This window comes from Schistocerca americana, chromosome 3 (assembly GCF_021461395.2).
Source record: "Schistocerca americana isolate TAMUIC-IGC-003095 chromosome 3, iqSchAmer2.1, whole genome shotgun sequence".
Lineage (NCBI taxonomy): Eukaryota > Metazoa > Arthropoda > Insecta > Orthoptera > Acrididae > Schistocerca > Schistocerca americana.
Genome location: NC_060121.1, coordinates 162,756,473 through 162,776,750, shown reverse-complemented (window position 1 = coordinate 162,776,750; position 20,278 = coordinate 162,756,473).

The following is a 20,278-nucleotide window of genomic DNA, read 5'->3' as shown; positions in this document are numbered from 1 at the left end:
TTAACTTCCCCTTCCTATGCTCTGGGCCTGGTCTATTAAAAAATATAATATATGTATATACAGGGTGTTACAAAAAGGTACGGCCAAACTTTCAAAAAACATTCCTCACACTCAAATAAAGAAAAGATGTTATGTGGACATGTGTCCGGAAACGCTTAATTTCCATGTTAGAGCTCATTTTAGTTTCGTCAGTATGTACTGTACTTCCTCGATTCACCGCCAGTTGGCCCAATTGAAGGAAGGTAATGTTGACTTCGGTGCTTGTGTTGACATGCGACTCATTGCTCTTCGGTACTAGCATCAAGCACATCAGTACATAGCATCAACAGGTTAGTGTTCATCTCGAACAAATGCGGAGTTGACAGATGCCCATTTGATGTGTGGATTAGCATGGGGCAATAGCCGTGGCGTGGTACATTTGTATCGAGACAGATTTCCAGAATGAAGGCGTCCCGACAGGAAGACGTTCGAAGCAATTGATCAGCATCTTAGGGAGCATGGAACATTCCAGCCTATGACTCGTGACTGGGGAAGACCTAGAACGATGAGGACACCTGCAATGGATGAGGCAATTCTTCGTGCAGTTGACGATAACCCTAATGTCAGCGTCAGAGAAGTTGCTGCTGTACAAGGTAACATTGACCACATCACTGTATGGAGAGTGCTACGAGAGAACCAGTTGTTTCCGTACCATGTACAGCGTGTGCAGGCACTATCAGCAGCTGATTGGCCTCCACGGGTACACTTCTGCGAATGGTTCATCCAACAATGTGTCAATCCTCATTTCAGTGCAAGTGTTCTCTTTACAGATGAGGCTTCATTCCAATGTGATCAAATTGTAAATTTTCACAATCAACATGTGTGGGCTGACGAGAATCTGCACGCAATTGTGCAAGCACGTCACTAACACAGATTTTCTGTGAACGTTTGGGCAGGCATTGTTGGTGATGTCTTGATTGCGCCCCATGTTCTTCCACCTACGCTCAGTGGAGCACGTTATCATGATTTCATACGGGACACTCTACCTGTGTTGCTAGAACATGTGCCTTTACAAGTATGACACAACATGTGGTTCATGCACGATGGAGCTCCTGCACATTTCAGTCGAAGTGTTCGTACGCTTCTCAACAACAGATTCGGTGACCGATGGATTGGTAGAGGCGGACCAATTCCATGGCCTCCACGCTCTCCTGACCTCAACCTTCTTGACTTTCATTTATGGGGGCATTTGAAAGCTCTTGTCTACGCAACCTCAGTACCAAATGTAGAGACTCTTTGTGCTCGTATTGTGGATGGCTGTGATACAATACGCCATTCTCCATGGCTCCATCAGCGCATCAGGGATTCCATGCGACGGGGGGTGGATGCATGTATCCTCGCTAACGGAGGACATTTTGAACATTTCCTGTAACATAATGTTTGAAGTTACGCTGGTACATTCTGTTGCTGTGTGTTTCCATTCCATGATTAATGTGATTTGAAGAGAAGTAATAAAATGAGCTCTAACATGGAAAGTAAGCATTTCCGGACACATGTCCACATAACATATTTTCTTTCTTTGTGTGTGAGGAATGTTTCCTGAAAGTTTGGCCGTACCTTTTTGTAACACCCTGTATATTGCCCGCTGCTGTCATTTTTTTACTAAAAAAATATGCGGCCTCACTTAAGGTGTTAGCTACCTACTTCACTCACTAACTTTCCAACCTGTATTTAACAGTTCATCAAGTGATCCACAAGTCACCAGTTGTGGACTGTGAAGTTGCTATTTGCCTCCAGCTCTTCCTGAGGTACTACTGGAAAACTGTCATCAGTCAAATACTACTTACTTCTTGCTTAGAACTAAGGATAGGGGAGGAATCAATATTAATGGTTTCCCTACTACTGATTAACATCACAAATTTGCAATGTGACTGGATCAGTTCACATCAGTCCAACTTTCCTACAGTTACAAATTCCACTTCTCTGTGGATCCAGGCACTGCATGTAATTTCTTCATCAATAGTTAGTTTTGCATTAGTAAAGTTTTCGAAATCTATGCTGGCTGGCTTGGAGGAGGTCATGCTGTTTCAGATGGCCATACTGTTTGAGATATCTCATTATATCTCTAGGAAATAGGATCTAAGGGTCATTCCTATGAAAGCTGATTGTGTACTGTTCACAAGGAAGCATACCCAGGATACACTATGGCATCTTATGCTCTTCAGTGAATTTCTACCCATAGAAATGTCAGTTAAGTACCTAGGGGTAGCCCTGGATGTGAAACTAACACAGCCCCTCACATAACACAGAGGCAAAAGGTGCTCTTATGTGCATTAGAAGGGCTGCAGTAGAAACTGTGGTCTAAACTCCAGGAGCATGTACCTATACACACCTCTGTAATAAGACCTATGATAATTTATGGGGCTACAGTATGGTGTAATAAAGGAGGACAGAAGGTGTCGGGTAAGGAGCTTGGGGAGGTGCAGAGATGGATCTGTGTAACCATAACAGGCAGAATTAGCAGCACAGAGAGAGATGTGGACGATTTGTGATAGATTATGATGGCATTGAATGCCTAGCATTTTAGAGCACACAGTTTAATGCACATTGTTGCACATGAAGACCCAGTAACATCATCATTATGACTGCACAGGATCTTCAAAATTGACCCATAGATCAATGAGAACATGTCACCTGATGGAATGAATCATGTTATTTTTATATCCAGACAAAGAGCTACTCGAAACATGCACCTCATCACGGATGCAGACCGATGGGGACAGTATTATGTGACGAGGGACATCTACAGGGCGTGTGGTAGTAACCAAAAGCAGGGTGACAGCTGTGGCAGATGTTAACATTATTGCTGACCACTAGTATCCCTTTGTGCTTGATGCCATTACTGACTGCAGTGGCATCTTCCAGCAGGATAACTGTCCATGCCGCTAGGTCAGAATCATTACACAGTGATTTGAGGCGCACAACAACAAACTTGTGTTGATGTCTTGTCCATCAAATATGCCTGATCTGGACTGCACGGAACACAGACAGGGCGCTATCAGTTGCCAGCTCCCCACCTACAAAACGACGGTCCACACCTTATAAAAACTGCATGACTTCTGCATAGACTTCTGGTGACACACACCTTAGGAACCCCGCCATGAACCTGTCAAGTCCATGCTGTAGTCCCTCCCAATGGAAGATCAACACACTATTAAGGAGGTTGTTCAGTTGTTTTATCTTGCTAAGTAAAGGAACGTTTGAAAATATTTGCATTTCTGCTTCCACTGAGGGTATGGGCACTAGCTTTGTGCCACTGACAACCTTTACACGTGAAAGAGATTTTTTGAGTTTTGTTACTTTCATGCTCCATGGATCACTTACACAGTTAATCATATTGATGTGGATTGAGTCATTTTTTCACATTCCTATTACATATCCACAATTGGCTACATGCTGACTATTTACAAGATTTTTTTAAAATATAGATATGAGTTTTTAATTCATACTACCGTGTTTTTCAGAATAGGAGTTTTCCAGGAGAAACTTTTTCACTTTGTTATAAAAATTAACTTTCCTGTCTGTCAGACATCTTGTATCATTACCTAAGTAACCAAAAATTTTGATTGCACTATTGCACCTCCCTTTTTGAGCAAAGATGAGTTGTGATATTGCAGTTAGATACATCATTGATTCTTTTCAACTGCAACAGATTTACAACAAACTTCATGAGCAAATAAATATAGTGTGAGACAATAGTATCCAGTGAGGCATTAGGAGATTTTTCATTGAGATTCTGCAACAATATATGTTAAAGGCTTAATGATGGCCAAACACATTTCACTAAGCATCACTACTTCTTAATATAGCCAGAAACCTAATACTTAATATAACCATAAACCTAATTCTTAATTAAACTAATTTTTAATTAATTGATTAATGTTTTTCAAAGCAAACATGTCACAGGTGATTTATTCCAGGCAATGTAATCTACAAAAAATTTTTCACAACAGCTGCTTCTGGTAACTCAGACACTCCATGTGTGATGGCCCAAAATTTTCTGGGATATTACACTGTCCTCTGTACATAATTACACTGTCCTCTGTACATAATGAAGAATTATGCAATGTCATAACTTTATATCATGTGCTGTAATAATTGTATTGTTTTAGTATGTTGATATGTGGGAGGGAAGGCACAGCCTTTGTGGTCAGACAGATGACCTGTAAAGTAATGAAAAAAATACATTTGGTGCTTGGAGCCACGGAGAAGTGGCACCAAAGAAATTTGTAACTGAAGGAATGTCAGACTGACATGAATTGAACCAGTCACATTCCAAATTTATGATGTTAATCAGCAGTGGGCAAACCATTAATGATCGATTCCTCCCTTGTCCTTAGTTCTAAGCAGGAAGTAAATAGTGTTTCACTGAAGATGGTTTTCCAGTAGTACCTCTGGAAGTGCTGGGAATGAACAGCAATTTCACAGTCCACAATTGCTGGCCTGTGGATCCCTGGATGAACTGTTAAATACAGATAGGTAAGTTAGTGAGTGAAGCACAGAGTATAGGAAGGGGAATTTAACAAATGGTTCAAATGTCTAGATGCCGATCAAGGAAGGAAAAGAAAATCATATTTTCATTACAGGCATACTATCATTACAGTGTGGAAACGCTGTAACAAATATGTATGAAAATGCTGCTAGCAGAATTGGGGTTTGAGGGGGTTTTGCTGCTCAGTTCCTATTTAAGCTAGGAACGTGTAGTAAAAAGTTTTTAGTTTTATCTGGATCAGTGGCCATTTGTGTAGCCATTCAAGCATCTGTCTTACTGTAGCTATGTTGCAGTATATTAAGCAAAGTCTGAATGACAAACGGGAGCTGGCATCCAGGCCAGTTGTGTGGATTGATTAATGCCTATTGCAAAAGATTTTAATTGGACTGAAACTAATGCTCAGCTAATGGCACTATTTGTGTGTACACTGTCCAATTTTACATGCAAAAACAGTCACCCTTAAATAACTTCAGGCTGGAGTGAGATTCACGGGTCAAATTTAGTCTTCCAGTGTATCAGACCTCCATTGAAGATGAGTTGTATCCATCTGAAAAAATCTTGTTTTTTTTTATGGTCAAAAAACATGTTTTTGTGTGTATTTTATATGGACTACTTCTATGTTTCAAACTAGTCAAATTGGTGCAAATTTTGTAACAAAGTAGACAAAAACATGTAATTAATGATCTTCCTGTTTTGTGAAATCTTTATCCATTGCCATGATATAGCAATCTAAAACCGCACAAAAAATCCAGTTTTATACAAAGCGCACATACCAAGACAGTTTAAAGTGATACAGATGATAATAAAAAATATATTCTTGTTGTAATCATAAGAAGCTTTTGCAAAAATCTTTCATAATTTAGATTTTACATGCAAAAAATCAAGCATTTGCACATGAAACAGTATCTTATAGAAATGCATTGCATTTTAAGCACTACATTTGGATATGATAAAAAAAGCTGGTTAGTACAGTTGATTAAAATTGCATTGTTTATATGTTAAAGATTTTATTGACCAGTGGCTTGAAATCATAAAAAAATCTTTGGACATACAAAATAATGCATGAACCAAACCAGAGTTATATCCAGCCATGTACAAAATGATATACTGTTTGAGTGAACATTTAAAACTTTATCAATGACCATGCAGAAAATTTAACAAACCCAAATATTGCTACAAAAATATATATCAGAAAAAAGGTCATCTTATTTCATAGAATAGAAAATGTTTTACTGCATTTTCTTCAAAAACTACTATGCTATCTAGTAGAAAATTTATTTTCAGACATAATACACTTAAGTTTGTCCATTTTTGTACAGGATTGAATAAATTGATAGTATTTTGTCATGCCTATGTTGTTTCACAGTTGTTCTGCAAATTTCAGCCAATCACACCCATACTCAATCCAGCTCGATGTTGCAACACTTCACACCTACATTATTCACGAGTTTTTCTAGCAGTGCTTTCTTAACTTTCAATTTTTATTACTACGTAAATGATGATAAAAATTTTAAGTTAAGCGATAATAAGAAGATGTATGCTTTTAATCGTTTATTATTTGTTGCACAAATTGTTCAGCTTGCAATGCAGAACACTTTTAAGTAAGTTTTTCTATGTAAAAAGATCATATCGTGAATTTACCTATTTTATATAAACCATTTACGTACATTACTGCCATAAGCTTTGCACAGTATTTAATATTTCTTTCAGTATTGTTATTTGTATTAAGTATTTATTGTTATTAATCATACATCAGTGTATACAGTCTCATGCATTAAAATTTCTGGCATGGATAGGTTCTAAGGGTGTGGTGGGGAGGGGAGGATGCTAAAATTTTTTTTTTTTTAATTTCTGGGAGGGGGGGGGGATGACTTTTCCCTAAGGGCACCATCTCTTCGCCAAACCCATCCCTTGTTACATGTACAGTGAGAGGTGTAAGAACAAATAAGACACAAATATATGTGTTTCTGGAAAGTGGTTGCATTCCTACAATAGGAAGTATCCAAGAGTGGGGGTGCTTGCATTCTAAACTTTAATGACCTATTGTTTCATCTTGCACAACACGAAAAATGCCATGTTGGATGACATGATGGCACAGTTCATGTTATACAACATGACATCACATTACTTTATTTGAGATGTTGCATTAAATTACGCAACACAGGTACTAATACCAACAAGTAACAAAAGGGGAATATGTCTTGAAGTTTTGATTTAAATGTCTTTGAAGCTGCCATGTAAGCCATGTAAGTTGAAAAGCCAGTTCCTTTCTTTTACATCCCTAACTCAGCCAAGGATATATTCATCTATTTGTGCTATGACAGGAGCATTTTAATTCTTGTTTTAGTGTGCCCCATTTGTAGTGTAGTTTAAGTAATGTGAAGATATTTTAACGACACTTATCATGCAGACCACATGCATGTGCAGGGAGCCAGAAGGAAGGCAGATAAAACACAAAATGTTACAATGGGCAATCTTCCAGATCGGACTTGTGCTATGAGTGGAAGAGCTGGAAGAGGACGTTTTCTCACACTGTAGCGAGGAATATAACAAAACAATCAGAAAACAAAAACAAAAGGCTGCCCTACGATACCTCAGTAATACCAACACATATTTATCTCACAACACTGAAAAACAAGGAACAGATAGAAATATTGACGCACCAGTACAAAAAACACAAAAAGATACAACACCTGTTAACAGTTAACTAGGTCAGAACACATTACTAAAATTACATTCAGAATATGACTCTAGCAAATGCCCATCATTCATAAAGCCAATATGTTTTACATATGGTGGGAGTACACACAGCACTGACACACAGGGAAATAGCCACAAACAAAACACTCAGTAGCCAAATAACCTCCAGATAGGCAAACAGTATTACAAAAAGAGATACTGAAAGTCTAACGCTAAATCTAGCAAATAATATAGTTAAAAGTACTTCATCCACATGCAATTCCCAGCGTACACAAACAATAGAGGAAGACAAAAATAATGTAATTTATAATGATAATCTTGAGAGTAACTTACACATAAATAGGATAGAAACTAGAGAAAGTTTACAGACTCCTCTGCGTCTGGTGATATGCCTCAATCAACCAGAAGCGAAATAATATATTTTGCTACAACCGAGCAGACTGACAGATGTGAAGATCTTACAACTAGACTGCAATAGGAGCTCAATGGTTGGAATGGAACTGAGTAATTTTCCAAACAAATACAGGCAGATATAATCTGTCTCCAATAGCCATCTATCCATAGCAGGACACTTCCAGGCCTTCCCAAAAATGTCATAATTATCAGGACCCAAATTGCCAAGGCTGAAACTGTAATGGTGAACACAAATTTAAATTGTACAATCACAAAAATAACACAACTTTGCTCTGAACATCTAGCCACAGCTGAAATTATGCAAGGACAAGATTCTTGGATTATCATATCCATGTATCCACAGTATTCATATGACATAAAGCCTTATGCTGACCAAATAAGAGATATAGCACAATTGTCAGGGACAAAAGGTTACTCATACTTAGTGACATCAATGCACTGTTGACTCTATGGCACGCAGACAGGAAAAATAGGGGACAAATCATAGTTGACTCAATAAATGAATCCAGCCTCACTGTTCAAAACAAAGCAGAACAATCGCCTACATACTGCAATAACACAGGAGGAACCAGTAATATTGACATCTCACAAGCAAATGCAGTCATATATGTCAACAAATGGAACTTAACAGAAAATGCCACACACAGTGACCACACACCATACTCATACACACAAACATGAACACACAAACTTCACATCAACAAAAATTATGACTTCTTCTAAACAAGGGATATGGTTGAAGAATTTTCCCTCCATACAGTCAATGGCAGCATAAAGAGCATGTTCTGACAGACCTGCTTCAAAAATCACAACTGTAAGCTATGTCAAAGTTCAACCATTCACCAAAACAGAAACTCCTCTGGTCCACTGAATTAACAAAACTAATGAAAGACACTGGAGACAAAAGGAAACATTAACAAAAAGCAAAAACAGCACAAGAGAGGGAGGTAAGATTGAAATTATATCACAGCAAAAATACAAAAACAAATTATACAAGACCATATAGGATCGCTGGAAAACATTTTGTCACAAATTAGCTACAAAACAATACATTAGGGAAACTATTTAAACCTCAAACAGATAAGGTAAAGACACTGACAGTACTGGCAACTCACATGGCACTACTATAAGGAGCTGGAGATGTTCAGCAGAGTATCTTCTGAGCAATCCTCTCCCTGATGATCAAAAGGCAAATAACCAGCAACATCACACAGACTTACGAAGACAGATGGATGACACCTACACAAATGGGCCCCTTACAGTCCCATTTGCCCAAGAAGAGGTACCGTTAGCAATAAAACAATTAAAGAATAAGAAGACTCCCAGCCCAGATAGCATACACTCAGAAACACTAAAAAATACTGTTACACAGGTCATCCCATTTCTAATGGAGCTACTGAATGAAGCACTGCTGCAAGGTAGGGTCCATCCATGCCATGTGGAAAACAGCAAACATAGTAATTATCAAAAAGTCAGTGGATCAGAATCCAACAGACCCAATGACTTCCAAGGCCCATCTTCCTCTTGACAACTTTGGCTAAGGTGCAAGAGAGGTTCCTGTGTAATTGCTTACAGTCACAGAGGATGCTCTTTGGTCTTAGTCCACATCAGTATGTTTTTTGACTAAAATTTCCAATAGACAATGCAGTTAACTGCACATTGGAAATAATACAGGACACACAAGAAAAATACACAGTAGCAATAACAATAGTTACAGCAGGCACCTTGGACAATCTCTGGTGGCCTGCCTTGTCTGCAAGGCTACGAGAGATGCAGGCACAACAGTATTATACAATAGCTTACTTGACCACTGCAAAGATAGGGTTGTGCAATGGCAAGCACAAACACATAAAGTTATTTAGAAAATAACAAAAGGATGTCCACAAGGCTCAACCTGTGGGCCAATTTTCTGGGATATTGCCACAGAACTACTCTTAAACGATAGCAGTCTATGCTGATGACTTGTTGGCAGTAATAACTGCAAACTCAGGTATGCAATTTGAAAGCAAGGCTACACAACTCCTTATAAAAATAAGTGAATGTGCAGCCATAACAAGCTCACAATCGTGGCAAACAAGCCAGTACATTTGCTCAATGGCAGAAGACCAGACAGCCTGGAGAACTACCATGTGAAAACCTGCCTTTTGACAGAACACTGATGATGAGTGATATATTGTGTGTGTTTTCGCAAGTCAATTTTTTTTTCAATATTTGACATTTCTTGGTAAAAGATTGTTTGGGGTAGTTAGCAGTGCATTTAAGAATTATGATTTGTGTCTTGATATTTGTATTTAAGTTTTAATTAGGAAATGGAAGGTGATCAAAAAAGATGTTTGCCCAGCTAATGGCAGGATAGGAACAGTTAAAACAGGAACTGAATCGAAGACAGGAACAATTAAAAAGAGACAAAATAAATGAAATACTGAAAAGTAACCAGGAAAAGCTCAGTGCTCAAACTGAAGGTTTATGAGAGGGTACACAAACTGAGTTCCCCTCCAGCAGAATCACATGATGGACTCTCAGGATATTGCAATACGGTTATTTTTAAATGATGTAATGGAACAGAAATATGATAAATGTGATAAGATGATCAGTAATTTTAAAATCTGTAAGGAGAACAAACATTTTCACAAATAGCGAAGTATAGAAATCAACTGAATTGCAAGAACAAATTAAAGGCTTAGGGTTTGTTGTCAATACAAAACTGGAAAAAAAACCTCTCAAAAATGGGTAAGCGAGAAGGTTAAACAGGCTACTATTCCTTTAAAAGAAGTTAGTTTTATGAGCAGGGTGAAACACACAATAATTAATTGAATTCAGTTAGTGCGTGCTTTGTAGCTGCAACTCCATGCAGTAAATATACGAGTAAACATAATAGTAATAATAATAATAACAATAATAATAATAATGGGAGGGCCTATTTTGGGGTCCTCAGCACCCATCTGGCACATACCCAGGTGGCAGATAGGGAAATGCCCGGCAGATATGCAGGGAATGTGAGAAATAAAATACCACCCATGGACTGAAATGACAACCAAAATCCATGCTACGTCTGATTTGGAGCAAGTGGCAGTATGGTCAGCGTCTGTTCACCAAGAGGTGTGGCTGCAACATGTGCTCCAAGAACTGACAATCCCTGGTTCTAACAAACCTAGTGGGCAACCACTGGACACCACTGCTTACAAGCAACCACAGCTCGTGCAAGTAATAACAGCAATACCCCAGGTGGTAACCAATCCATCCGCGCAGTCTAGGGGACCCGAGCTTCAAAGAATACAGAGTAAATTGGAGTTCTCTGACAAACTCCCACTCAAGACAACAACATACTTAGGGACTCTCAACTCCCATACATCCTGTAAAGCTGTACAACCTAGTGATAGAACTCGACAGACAGAAGATTCTAATCCTTGTGCTCCAGGAGACACATATCACAGATGAAGACACCATGGATTATGGCAAATACCGCATCTTCAAAAGCAAAACTGACAAGCGCATTGCCAAAGGTGCTCCACTACTGGGGATGGCCTTCATGGTTCACAAGACCATAGTCGAATCCATACAAGAAGTTACACCAGTAAACAACCAACTGATGACTATGCAGGTTCAGTGCGTCAACAAAAAGTACACACTGATCAACGTCCATGCCCCCACTAACCAGAGTAACAAGAAAGACCCACAGGACACAGAAAAATTCAGGTTGACCCTTGAGAAAGTGATGTCCATAGTCCCCAGAGATGATGTCAAACTCCTCCTGGGCGACTTTAATGCACAGATAGACAGAGAAAAATGACACAGGAAAACAGTCAGAAATTATCCACTGCATAAATTTACTAACAAAAATGGCACATGACTCATAGAACTCTGCCAACAGAACAACCTCAAGCTTATGCCAATATCCCTCAGAAAAGACCCTAGAAAACAGAAAACCTGGCACTCACCAGTTTAGCAGTTAGGTGAGTTCCAAATCGACCATGTGCCAGTCTCGTACCCACTACAGAAAGAGATCCACAATATGCAGGTACGCAGGGGAGCCAACATCGATTCGGATCATTACCTCACATGTGTCACAGTCAAATTTGCCCCAAAGAGAAGTCTCAGTAAGAAAACCCCCTTACCAAAATTTCACACAAAGAAGATCACAGAATATGGAGTGAAAGAAACCTGGGAAAAAGAACATGTAAATGACTGGCAAAATTTCCACTGAAAAATCACAGAAAAAAGCACAAGCCCTCATTCTCCTGAAGAAGAACACCAAACACCCTTGGTGGGACACCAACTGTGAGAATGCACTCATCACTAGGAAAGTTGCATACCAGAAATAAAATAGCAAAAAATACCCAGGAAATGAGAAGGTATTGAATAGAATTGGCGATAAGAGGAGTTTGTGGCATAACTTGACTAGAAGAAGGGATCGGTTGGTAGGACATATTCTGAGGCATCAAGGGATCACCAATTTAGTATTGGAGGGGAGCATGGACGGTAAAAATTTTAGAGGGAGACCAAGAGATGAATACACTAAGCAGATTCAGAAAGATGTAGGTTGCAGTAGTTACTGCAAGATGAAGAATCTTGTACAGGATATAATAGCATGGAGAGCTGGATCAAACCAGTCTCAGGACTGAAGACCACAACAACAACTCAGGATATTTACAGGCTTTCAACGAAACACGAAAAACAACCACAAAAATTATCAGACAACCCAAGAGAAAATTCATGAAAGAACATTTGGACTCCATAGAGGACAACTTTGGTAACTACAACATAAGACTTCTACAGGGCATTTGCAGGACAAATCCAAGGATACACGCCCCCAAACCCCTGCTTCAGGAAAAGTGATGGAAAATTGGCACTGACAAATAAGGATAACTGCAAGGTGCTGGCACAGTATTTCTCAGAACTTCTAAATTGCCCGGAACCCACAGAGAGATTCATAAAGGAAGAACCGACAGAAAAGCACACAGATTCATAACCCCCGACACAAGAGGAGGTCTACAGACACGTTCTCAAACTCAAAAACAACAGAACATCTGGCTGAACTACCAAAAACCATCGGACCTAACTCACACAGATTATCACAGACATCTGGACATCAGAAAAGCTGCCAGACGACTGGAAATGCATCGTGATTCATCCAACACATAAACAAGGTGACTGCACAGATGTGAACAATTACAGGGGCATTTCTCTGCTACAAGTCACATACAAGATCCTTTCAGTATGCCACAGGACCAGCTGGAACACAAAATTGGCGAGTACCAGATGGACTTCTGACCTGGTCGCTCCCGCACAGAAAAAAATCTTAAATTTGAAAACTATGCTGAAAATCAAAGCCCTCAGAAATACACCAGTCATATGAACTTCCATTGACTATAAGAAAGTGTATGACTCTGTTGACTGCCAGTCATTATTTAACATCCTATATGAACAAGCTTTGGACAACAAGACACTGTGACAAATCAAAAATACACATACTACATCAAAAGTGAAATTTAGGGGGGAAATCTCTGAACCCTTTGAGATCACGACAGGTGTGCATCAAAGTGATTGTCTCTCACCTCTCATCTTCAACCTAATGTTGGACAAAGTCATTAAGGAATATGAAAAAAAGCTTAAATTACAAGGATAATGGAAGCCAGTGCGACTAGGATGAACTGGAAGTTGGCTGTTTAGCATTCACGGACAACCTGGCACTACTTGCAGACAATGAAACCACAGCAATGAGGAAGGTAGAAGAGTGTGTAGAAAAAGTAGGGCTACAGATCTCCTTCCAAGAAACAGAGTTCTTCTGCACGAAATTCAACATACTGAATTTAAACACAAAATATGGCAAGATCAACAGAGTAACACATTTTAAATACCTAGGGGAAGTGCTCAAACCGACAGGAAAGGAGAAAATCATGCAGAACACCAGGTTACTGGAGGTGAAGAGAGCCTTATACAACACACAACAAAAAATGTGTGTCCACCTCCATCAAAATTCGTCACTACAATACTGTAATCTAACCTGGGATGCTATATGCCTGTGAGACACTGACACTACACACAAAGGGTGACCTAAGAAGATCCTCACACAGGAAAGAAAAATTATAAGGAAAGTTATTGGATCAAAACTCACTCCACAGACACCACAGAGAAGCTGTCCAACCTTGCAGCGGACATCAGAGGAAGGCAACTAAAATTTTACAGCCTCATCAGCAGACTCTCTCAGATCAGACTCACCAACAGAATCCTCAGATATATACAGAGGCTGAAAATCACTATACCTCGGATAGCACAAGTCAAAATTGAAATGGAAGAAGCACAGGTAGATTCAGTGGACATCACAGACGAAAGCATCTATAGACACAAAATGCACAATTGGGAAGTATGTCAGAGAAGACAGCACCTAAAGCTCAGAGACCAAAGTAGACCAAAGAAAGGAAAACAGCCTTTAGCGAACGAATGAAAGAGTACTGGAAGAACAGGAAGAACAAGTAGCCAAATGCTTTGTGTGGTCTGATAATGGCCTGTAATGTGTGTAATAAATAATAATAATAATAACAATAATGGGAGGGCCCATACCACAATCCATAGATCACAAGACTCCTATGATAATACAGAAATCATTACAGCCCATAGCAAAAAACTTGACTGGGTACAGAATATAGTTTGGAATAAAGAATGGCATAAACCATTTTCCTCATTTTACACCAAAAAGAGAAACACAAACTGTAATATATTTTAGTTATTTCAGGGAACTTTATATACAATTTGAAATAACCACTGGAGAATTAGCATTGTAATCACTCTAAAGAACGAGATGCAGCTCAATTGAAAAGTTTAAAAAAATTATAGAAGATTTTTCCAGATCTCTCAAGGCTAAATATTGGTCTAAGAATGCTCAAAGGGAACTTAGAATTATTTATTCCACAAAGATATAATGACTGTTTGGGGTGGTTACCACAGCTTCATGGAGTACCAACTTAATCCGGCTTTTTATTTAGGTGAACTCGTTAGTTTCCTTAATTTAATAGACGTATTTACAAGATTAACAGATTGATTTAGGAAACAGCTTGTAGGTGAAAAGTGAACCATTATTAGAGTTGTTTTATTGATTAAACCAAAAAAGAATTCCAGAGAGAGAAAAGAAACACCCCATTCAAAGGATATTCAGAATTATAGAAGTACATGGCCCAGTCAGAATAATGTGACCACTGCCTACGTTTGACATCAATGTAAAATAACCACACACAAATGGCAGGTGGCAGCACTAGCAGTGAAGGGTCCATAAAGTGCGTTCGGGAGGGAAAGAGGCAGGTGACACGGTAAACTATGCAGTCATCATAACGTAGAAACTGAGCGATTTATCTGACGTCCTAAAGGGCATGATCACAGGCTTTCAGGCAAAGGTTAGATACCTTTCTGAAATGGCTAACTTAGTAAACTGTTTGCATGCCACTGTGCATAAAGTACACAAGGCATGGCAAAATGAAGATATCCAAAACAAGTGCTGAGGCAACTAAGGTGGGCCATAGATGGTGGGGGTGAATGACAGCTATGGAGATGTGGGTGGGCAAACAGACTTGCAACTTCTGACTAACCAGACAAAGCTAGGAGCTACCAGCAGTGTCTCCTCAATGACTGACTCAATGACTGCTCAGTGAATGTTGTTGCATGTGGGCCTCCGCAGCAGATGCCTGGTTCATGCACCCATGTTGGCTGCTGTTAATTACTGACAAAGGCTGGAATTTGCACACCAAAGCTGCAACTGGATGTCCACTTAGTAGTGGCTAGTGGGCTTTCCATGTGAATCATATTTTACACTCTATTGGACAGATTGCCATGTATGGCGTGAGACACTTGAAAGTAAACAACCTGCAACCATGAGAGAGCATTATGGTCTAGAGAATGTTTGCATGGAATTCCCTGCGTGATCTCATCATTCTGGAAGGCAAAATGGATCAACACAAGTATGCATCTGCCCTTGGGGACCATGTCCACCCCTACATGCAGATTGTTTCTCCTTGGCATGATGGCATCTATCAGCAGGACAATGCAACATGTCACACAGCTTGCAGTGTACGTGCGTATTTTGAGTAGCACCAGGATGAGATTACTGTAATCCCCTGGCCACCAAACTAACTGGATTAAAACCCAGTTGAGAATTTGTGGTACCACCTCGATCGCACTGTCTGTGCCATAGATCCTCAGTCAAGAAACTTAGCGCAGCTTGCCATGGCATGGGGACGGAGCACATGTTTAAAGATCACACTTATTTTTTCTTGAATACCTTGAAAACCACAGCTTCTAGTGAAAATGTTCCCTAGCACAAAATTAAACTATTCTAAATTTCCTACAAAAAAGTCCTGTTCACTTTTACTCTAGGATTAGCAGTTTCCACATTGCTAGGGATGGGAAAGATGGTAAATTATTAAAAATTGGGTTCTAAAAGCAAAAAATTATTGTTTGTTGCTAAATAATGTGGGTGAAGAACAAATATTAAACGTGTATACTAGTTCTAAGTAGAACCATAATAAATGGGTTAAATTGTGTTTTGGGGGTGAAAGGCAGGGGTAGATATCAGCATGAAGGTACCAGATTCAGGTCATACACTTAACCCTCCTTCATACATCTGCAAAGTAAAGAGAAAACAGACAATTCTTTCTCTTGCACTGTGCCAAAAAAAAGTAACTACACAGTATTTCACAAAGTTATACCAACTATTGCACAGCTCGCCTAATGAATCACTGGCAACATAATGCCTAAACACTCCCTGAGGAGTGTGTGTTAACACTACGGTGAATACAGATATATGAGATGCTGATAGTACAAACACAAGGAAAGCATATAGACAGATTCTATGGAAATCTATGCACACTGTTGTGCACTGCTGCTGGAGAAATTGATTCTTAGTTATCCAGTTGTATCTGTCTTCCATAAAAGGTGACTTCCTCCAACACAAGTTCTAATCACTTTTTAGTTTACAGACAACACTGTATCTGCTCAGCAAATCCTGTCCAGTTCTCTTAGAGAAGTAGACATAATAACTTCACAGCTCTTGTAGTGTTGTGGAAAATAAACATGATGGCCCCCTCCCCTGAATGGTCTGCGCACTATGTCACCAGTAATTCATAAGGTGAGCTGAGGAAGGGTCATATAACTTTGTGGAATACCATGCAGCTGTTTTTTCATGATGTAGTGCAGAAGAGGGGCTGAGAATTGCCTGCTTGCATTTTGTTCTGCAGACCAATGAAGGAGGGGAATGCATGATCACAATCTGGCACCCTACCTTCCCTCACATTTCAAACCTCCTCCCCCACCTTTCCACCCTGTTACATACCCACAACACAATTAATTCATTAACACCATTCTACTGCACTTAGATGTGGTACACAGATTTAATATTATTGCAGCCTACATTAAAACTTTGGCTGAGTTGTCTCGTGCCCTTCTTGACAAACACCACAATATTAATTCTGACACTGTCAAACTTCATGTCAATGCTCGCCCCTATGTTACTTTATCTGTTAGTGAGAACATCGCCACATTTTTTTGGGACATGACCCAGTATCTTGCACAATCAGACTTTCATCTGTTTGGTCCCATGAAGAAATTTCTGGCCAGCCAATGCTTTGTGACAGATGCAGAAGTGAACTCATCAGCCCAAAGATGGATGTACGCCATACAAATGGACTTCTACAAAGAGGACATATTGAAACTGGTGCCACAATGAGAAAAATGTCTTCAGAACGTCATTGACTATGTAGAAAAGTAGCTAAAAGATATAAGTTCATTTGGTGATTTTTTTTTGTTGCCTATTAAACTTTTTGGCAATAAGGTTATTGTCCATTAGTTTATGATCTTCCCTCATAACATATTAGATATATATTCATAGTAGTAGGAAAAACTCATTGCACGGAATAGTCATCACTAAGACAAGAAATTGGTTAAGAATGTAACCAACTTCATTTAACAATCAACATTAATTTCATACCATCAAAACATTACTTTTAATGATCTGTGATTCTTCCATTACTCGTGACACAGAAAGTATTAATAAGAGAGACAAAATGAATATGACCTTTTTTGTAAGAAATCCAGTGTAGTTTAACTTTATACTGGGAAACATTTTTATTAGATGCTGTGGTTTTTCAAGATTGTCAAGCAAAGCATAAAAAAGTGCTTGCACCCCATCTGCACACTCACACCCTACTGGCCAGACTTCTTAATATGTTGTTCATGACACTCCCATCTACCACTGCACAAAGATTTGTGACTACATGAATTTTTCCCCCCAGTTGACATTTTCTGGTCTTCATTAACTGAGCTAATAGTTTACACTTTGAGGAGACATGTAACATCACGCATATGTAGGCAAACTAATCTATCACTGAGAACTAGTACAAGGTAAGGTGATTTGCTTGCAAAGCTGTCTGGCCTCAGCATGAACAGAACAATGTGGCCTGGCAGGCCACCACAGCCGCTCCAGGCAAGCCATGTGCATTAGCATAGGACCAGATGTGGGGAAAATCCTGAAACAGGGAATTTGGATGGCTGTTACTCACATGTCCTTTGCACAGGAGATGCTCCGGAAAAGGGCAGAGTGTCAGAAAATCTTAAAGAGGCTCAGTTACAGCTCTCTGACATTCGACAATGACTCACAGTTATATATTAGCACAAATCAGAATACATCTGCAATCTCCGAAAACTGAGGCACGTTCGAAGACACAACAAACCTTTGAAATAACAATTTTTAATTGCTTCATGTGATTTCAACAAACAGTACCTCAGATGATAGAACATTGAATTCTCCTCATTTATACAGAAAATGAATGTAGCATAAATACCTCATATTTTTTTTATACTTCTGTTTCTATTAACAAATACTTTACTAGTTCCCCAGTAACATGATTTAAATGTTGATTACAAGTGCTATTAAAAATAAACTGTACTAATTAAAAAGTGGTCAGTCGCTTGTGCTAGCCGACATGACTATTGTAAAGGGTGTGAAAAGACTCTTCTGTCAAGCAGGCATAAACAATTGTTTAAACAATGCTTACCAGTAATCTGTAGTCATTTAATACGAGCACACATGTGCAAGAATACTGGCTGGCTTATTTATTTATGAACCAACTATTACTTATACATTGAAGCACCAAAGAAGTTGGTACAGGCATGCGTGTTCAAATACAGAAATATGTAAACAGGCAGAATACGGTGCTGTGGACATCAGCACCTATATAAGATAACAAGTGTCTGGCACAGTTGTTAGTCGGTTACTGATGCTACAATGGCAGATTATCAAGATGCAAGTGAGTTTGAACATGGCATTATATTTGGCACACGAGCAATGGGACATGGCATTCCGATGTAACGATGAAGTGGGGATTTCCTCCAAGACCATTTCACGAATGTACCGTGTTTATCAGGAATCCGGAAAAACATCAAATCTCCGACATTGCTGTTGCTGGAAAAACATCCTGCAAGAATGGGGCCAATAACAACTGCAGAGAATCGTTCAACATGACAGAAGTGCAACCCTTTCGTAAATTCCTGCAGACTTCAATGCTGAGCCGTCAACAAGTGCCAGCATGCGAACCATTCAATAAAACATCATTGATATGGAGACAGCCTTATGGATCCATAGACCCTGGATGTCAGCAGCAGACTGTCCAAGCTAGTAGAGGCTCTGTAATTGTGTGGGGTGTGTGCTGTTGGAGTCATATGGGTCCCTGATAGGTCTCTAGATATGACTGTCAGGTAACATGTACATAAGCATCCTGTCTTATCCCCTGCATCCATTCATGTCCATTACACATTCCAATGGACTTTCATAATTCCAGCAGGACAATGTGACACCCCACACGTCCAAAATTACTACAGAGCGGCTCCAGGAACACTCTTCTGAGTTTAAACACTTCCACTGGCCACCAAACACCCCAGACATGAACATTATTGAGCATGTCTGGAATGCCTTGCAATGTACTGTTCCGGAGAGATCGCCACTCCCTCGTACTTTTAATGATTTATGGGCAATCCTGCAGGATTCATGCTGTTAATTCCCTCCGCACTACATCAGACATTAGTCGAGTCCTTGCCATGTCGTGTTGTAGCACTTCTGCATGCTTGCGGGGGCTCCACACGATTGGCAGGAGTACCACTTTCTTTGGCTCTTCAGTGTATTTATTGTAAAAGATATGAGTGTAACATATTGTTTACATTTCTTTATTTAAATATTGTCGTAATATATTAGTTTAGTCTGAGAAGTGGTCAACTGGAAACACATCACGCCTGTAGAGCTTGAGAACTATGTATTCTTGGTGGGAATGGCCTTCACCCAATGAGAGTTGGTCAGTGGTGGAACACTGCTGGAGTCAAGTGGAGATTGGGATTTCTCAAGTGAAGAGCTCAAGGGTACTATTCTAGACACCTTATGTTGAGTGCTGGAAGGAGCCAGACCCTACCTGTGGTAACGAGTGCGATTTGATTGTGGAGGTGTTTGATTCTTGGCAGTGAATGGGCTGCTGTCCTACTTCTGAAGGGACTTTATTATTCGAGAGGTCTGAATGTACTCTAGAGTAGGACTACCTTTTTCTACTTGCAATACAGAACTGCACATAGAAAAAGAGTATGAGTTACTGTTCTTTGTACCGT